The sequence below is a fragment of the Calliopsis andreniformis genome, unplaced genomic scaffold (assembly GCF_051401765.1).
Source record: "Calliopsis andreniformis isolate RMS-2024a unplaced genomic scaffold, iyCalAndr_principal scaffold0266, whole genome shotgun sequence".
Classification (NCBI taxonomy): Eukaryota; Metazoa; Arthropoda; class Insecta; order Hymenoptera; family Andrenidae; genus Calliopsis; species Calliopsis andreniformis.
The window spans coordinates 172039-178462 of NW_027480675.1; positions in this window are offsets into that span (position 1 = coordinate 172039).

Consider the following 6424-nt stretch of genomic DNA (forward strand, 5'->3'; position numbering starts at 1 on the left):
CTGACACTGACGCTGCTCCTGGCACTGCTCCTGGCACTGCTCCTGACACTGACACTGCTCCTGATACTGACACTGACACTGCTCCTGACACCGACACTGCTCCTGTCACTGCTCCTGACGCTGACACTGCTCCTGACACTGCTCCTGACACTGACACTGCTCCTGGCGCAGCTCCTGCCACTGACACTGCTCCTGACACTGCTCCTGACACTGCTCCTGACACTGACACTGCTCCTGGCACAACTCCTGTGACTGCTCCTGACACTGACACTGCTCCTGACACTGCACCTGACACTGCTCCTGTCACTGGCACTGGACCTGACACTGTTTCTGACACTGGCACTGGTCCTGACACTGCTCCTGACACTGACACTGCTCCTGACACAGCTCCTGACACAGCTCCTGACACTGACACTGACACTGCTCCTGACACTGACACTGACACTGCTCATGACAGTGACTCTGACACTGACACTGCTCCCGGCACAGAGACTGAGACTGATCCTGACACTGACACTGCTCCTGTAACTGACACTTGTCCTGAGACTGCTTCTGACACTGGCACTGGTCCTGACACTGCTCCTTACATTGGCGCTGGTCCTGACCCTGCTCCTGACACTGACACTGCTCCTGACACTGCTCCTGACACTGACACTGCTGCTGATCCTGAGAATTCTCCTGACACTGCTCCTGACACTGCTCCTGACACTGCTGCTGACACTGACACTGCTCCTGGCACTGCTCTTGACAATGATACTGCTGCTGATCCTCTCAATGCTCCTGACACAGCTCCTGACACTGACACTGCTCCTCACACAGCTCCTGACACTGACACTGCTCCTGACACTGCTGCTGACACTGACACTGCTGCTCATCCTGAGAATGCGCCTGACACTGCTCCTGACACTGACACTGATCCTGACACTGCTCCTGATACTGACACTGCTGCTGATCCTGACAATGCTCCTGACACTGCTCCTGACACTGACGCTGACACTGCTCATGACACTGACACTGCTCCTGACACTGCTCCTGACACTGACACTGCTCCTGACACTGCTCCTGACACTGACACTGCTCCAGACACTGCTCCTGACACTGCTCCTGACACTGCTCCTGACACTGACACTGCTCCTGACACTGCTCCTGACACTGACACTGCTCCTGACACTGCTCCTGACACTGCTCCTGACACTGACACTGCTCGTGACTCTGCTCCTGTCACTACTCCTGTCACTGACACTGCTAGTGGCACTGCTCCTGACACTGCTCCAGACACTAACTCTGCTCCTGATACTGACACTGACACTGCTCCTTACACTGCTACAGACCCTGATACTGCTCCTGACACTGCTCCTGACACAACTCCTGTCACTGACCCTGCTCGTGACACTGCTCCTGACACTGCTCCTGTCACTGTTCCTGACTCAGGCACTGCTATTGGTACTGACAATGACACTGCTCCTCACACTGCTCCTGACACAGGCACTGCTGCTGATACTGACAATGCTCCTGACACTGCTCCTGAAACTGACACGGCTCCTCGCACTGCTCCTGAAACTGCTCCTGACACAGGCACTGCTCCTGGTACTGACACTGACACTGCTCCTGACACAGGCTCCGCTCCTGGTACTGACACTGGCACTGCTGCTGACACTGCCACAGCTCCTGACGCTGCTCCAGGCACTGCAACTGACACTGGCACGGCTCCTCACACTGCTCGTGACACTGACACTGCTGTTGACACTGCTCGTGACACTGACACTGCACATGACACTGCTCCTGGCACTGACACTGGTCCTGACACTGACACTGCTCCTGTCACTGACACTGGTCCTGACACTGCTTCTGACACTGGTGCTGGCCCTGACACTGTTCCTGACACAGACACTGCTCCTGATACTGTCACTGACACTGCTCCTGACACTGCTACTGACACTGACACTGCACCTGACACTGCTCCTGGCACTGACACTGGTCCTGACACAGACACTGCTGCTGATATTAACACTGCTCCTGACACTGACACTGCTCCTGATACTGGCACTGACACTGCTCCTGACACAGACACTGCTCCTGATACTAACGCTGCTCGTGACACTGCTCCAGACACTGACACTGCTCCTGATACTGCTCCTGAAACTGACACTGACACTGCTCCTGACACAGGCTCCGCTCCTGGTACTGACACTGGCACTGCTGCTGACACTGCCACTGCTCCTGACGCTGCTCCAGGCACAGCAACTGACACTGGCACGGCTCCTCACACTGCTCGTGACACTGACACTGCTCCTGACATTGCTCCTGACACTGACACTATTCCTGACACTGCTCCTGACACTGACACTGCTGCTTATCCTGACAATGCTACTGACACTGCTCCTGACACTGACGCTGACACTGCTCATGACGGTGTCACTGACACTGACACTGCTGCCGTCACAGACACTGACACTGATCCTGACGCTGATACTGCTCCTGTGTCTGACACTTGTCCGGACACTGCTCCTGACACTGCTCGCGACATTGCTCCAGACACTGACACTGCTCCTGACACAGCTCGTGACACTGCTGCTGACACTGACACTGCTTGTGACACTGCTCCTGAAACTGACACTGCTCCTCACACAGCTCCTGACACTGGCACTGCTCTTGGCACTGCTCCTGTCACTGACACTGCTCCTGACACTGATACTGCTGCTGATCCTGACAAAGCTCCTAACACTGCTACTGACACTGCTCGTGACGTTGCTCCAGACACTGACACTGCTCCTGACACAGCTCGTGACGGTGACACTGCTCCTGCCGCTGTTCCTGACACGGCTGCTCACACTGACACTGCTCCTGACACTGGCACTGGTCCTGACACTGCTCCTGACACTGACACTACTCCTCACACTGCTACAGACACTGACACTGCTGCTGACACTGCTCCTGACACAGACACTGCTGCTGGTCCTGTCAGTGCTGCTGACACTGCTCCTGACACTGCTCCTGACACTGCTCCTGACACTTCTCCTGACACTGCTCCTGACACTGACACTGCTCCTCACGCTGGTCCTGACAATGATACTGCCCCTGAGACTGCTCCTGACACTGACGCTGCTCCTGGCACTGCTCCTGGCACTGCTCCTGGCACTGCCACTGCTCCTGATACTGACACTGACACTGCTCCTGACACCGACACTGCTGCTGATACTGATAATGCTCCTGAAACTGCTCCTGACCCTGACACGGCTGCTCACACTGCTTCTGATACTGACACTGCTCCTGACACTGGTCCTGACACAGACACTGCTGCTGATGCTGACAATGCTCCTATCACTGCTCCTGACACAGACACTGCTCCGAACAATGCTTCTGACACTGACACTGCTCCTGTCACTGACACTGGTTCTGACACTGCTTCTGACACTAGCACTGGTCCTGATACTGCTCCTGACACTGACGCTGCTCCTGATACTGACACTGACACTGCTCCTGACACTGCTACTGACACTGACACTGCTCCTGAGACTGCTCGCGACATTGCTCCAGACACTGATACTGCTCCTGACACAGCTCGTGACACTGACACTGCACCTGCCACTGTTCCTGACACTGCTGCTCACACTGACACTGCTCCTGACACTGGCACTGGACCTGACAATGCTCCTGACACTGACACTGCTCCTGACGCTGCTCCTGACACTGCTGCTGACACTGACACTGCTGCTCATCCTGAGAATGCGCCTGACACTGCTCCTGACACTGACACTGATCTTGACACTGCTCCTGATACTGACACTGCTGCTGATCCTGACAATGCTCCTGACACTGCTCCTGACACTGATGCTGACACTGCTCATGACACTGACACTGCTCCTGACACTGCTCCTGACACTGACACTGCTCCTAACACTGCTCCTGACACTGCTCCTGACACTGACACTGCTCCCGACACTGCTCCTGACACTGCTCCTGACACTGCTCCTGACACTGACACTGCTCCTGACACTGCTCCTGACACTGACACTGCTCCTGACACTGCTCCTGACACTGCTCCTGACACTGACACTGCCCCTGACACTGCTCCTGACACTGACACTGCTCCTGACACTGCTCCTGACACTGACACTGCTCCCGGCACTGCTCCTGACACTGCTCCTGACACTGCTCCTGACACTGCTGCTGACACTGACACTGCTGCTCATCCTGAGAATGCGCCTGACACTGCTCCTGACGCTGACACTGATCCTGACACTGCTCCTGATACTGACACTGCTGCTGATCCTGACAATGCTCCTGACACTGCTCCTGACACTGACGCTGACACTGCTCATGACACTGACACTGCTCCTGACACTGCTCCTGACACTGACACTGCTCCTGGCACTGACACTGACACTGCTCCTGACACAGGCACCGCTCCTGGTACTGACACTGACACTGCTCATGACAGTGACACTGACACTGTCACTGCTCCCGGCACAGACACTGACACTGATCATGACACTGACACTGCTCCTGACACTGCTCCTGACACTGACACTGCTCCTGACACTGCTCCTGACACTGACACTGCTGCTGATCCTGACAATGCTCCTGATACTTCTCCTGACACGGACACTGCTCCGGACAATGCTCCTGACACTGACACTGCTCCTGTCACTGACACTGGTCCTGACACTGCTCCTGACATTGACACTGCGCCTGACACTGCTCCTGACATAGACACTGCTCCGAACAATGCTCCTGACACTGACACTGCTCCTGTCACTGACACTGGTCCTGACACTTCTTCTGCACTGACACTGCACCTGACACTGCTCCTGGCACTGCCACTGGTCCTGACACTGCTCCTGAAACTGACACTGGTCCTCACACTGCTCCTGACACTGACACTGCTCCTCACGCTGGTCCTGACAATGATACTGCCCCTGAGACTGCTCCTGACACTGACGCTGCTCCTGGCACTGCTCCTGGCACTGCTCCTGGCACTGCTCCTGGCACTGCCACTGCTGCTGATACTGACACTGACACTGCTCCTGACACCGACACTGCTGCTGATACTGATAATGCTCCTGAAACTGCTCCTGACCCTGACACGGCTGCTCACACTGCTTCTGATACTGACACTGCTCCTGACACTGGTCCTGACACAGACACTGCTGCTGATGCTGACAATGCTCCTAACACTGCTCCTGACACAGACACTGCTCCGAACAATGCTTCTGACACTGACACTGCTCCTGTCACTGACACTGGTTCTGACACTGCTTCTGACACTAGCACTGGTCCTGATACTGCTCCTGACACTGACGCTGCTCCTGATACTGACACTGACACTGCTCCTGACACTGCTACTGAGACTGACACTGCTCCTGAGACTGCTCGCGACATTGCTCCAGACACTGATACTGCTCCTGACATAGCTCGTGACACTGACACTGCACCTGCCACTGTTCCTGACACTGCTGCTCACACTCACACTGCTCCTGACACTGGCACTGGACCTGACAATGCTCCTGACACTGACACTGCTCCTGACACTGCTCCTGACACTGCTGCTAACACTGACACTGCTTGTGACACTGCTCCCGAAACTGACACTGCTCCTCACACAGCTCCTGACACTGACACAGCTCCTGACACTGCTGCTGACACTGACACTGCTGCTCATCCTGAGAATGCGCCTGACACTGCTCCTGACACTGACACTGATCCTGACACTGCTCCTGATACTGACACTGCTGCTGATCCTGACAATGCTCCTGACACTGCTCCTGACACTGACGCTGACACTGCTCATGACACTGACACTGCTCCTGACACTGCTCCTGACACTGACACTGCTCCTAACACTGCTCCTGACACTGCTCCTGACACTGACACTGCTCCCGACACTGCTCCTGACACTGCCCCTCACACTGCTCCTGACACTGACACTGCTCATGACAGTGACACTGACACTGTCACTGCTCCCGGCACAGACACTGACACTGATCATGACACTGACACTGCTCCTGACACTGCTCCTGTCACTGCTCCTGACACTGCTCCTGACACTGACACTGCTGCTGATCCTGACAATGCTCCTGACACTGCTCCTGACACAGACACTGCTGCTGATGCTGACAACTCTCCTGACACCGCTTCTGACACAGACACTGCACCTGACTCTACTCCTGACACTGACACTGATCCTGATACTGACCCTGACACTGCTCCTGACACTGTCACTGCTGCTGACACTGCTACTAACACTGACACTGCTCCTGATACTGACACTGACACTGCACCTCACACTGCTACAGACACTGACGCTGCTCCTGATGCTGCTCCTGACACTGCTCCTGACACTGGCACTGCTCCTCACACAGCTCCTGACGCTGACACTGCTCCTGACACTGCTCCTGACACAGACACTTCTGCTGATACTGAC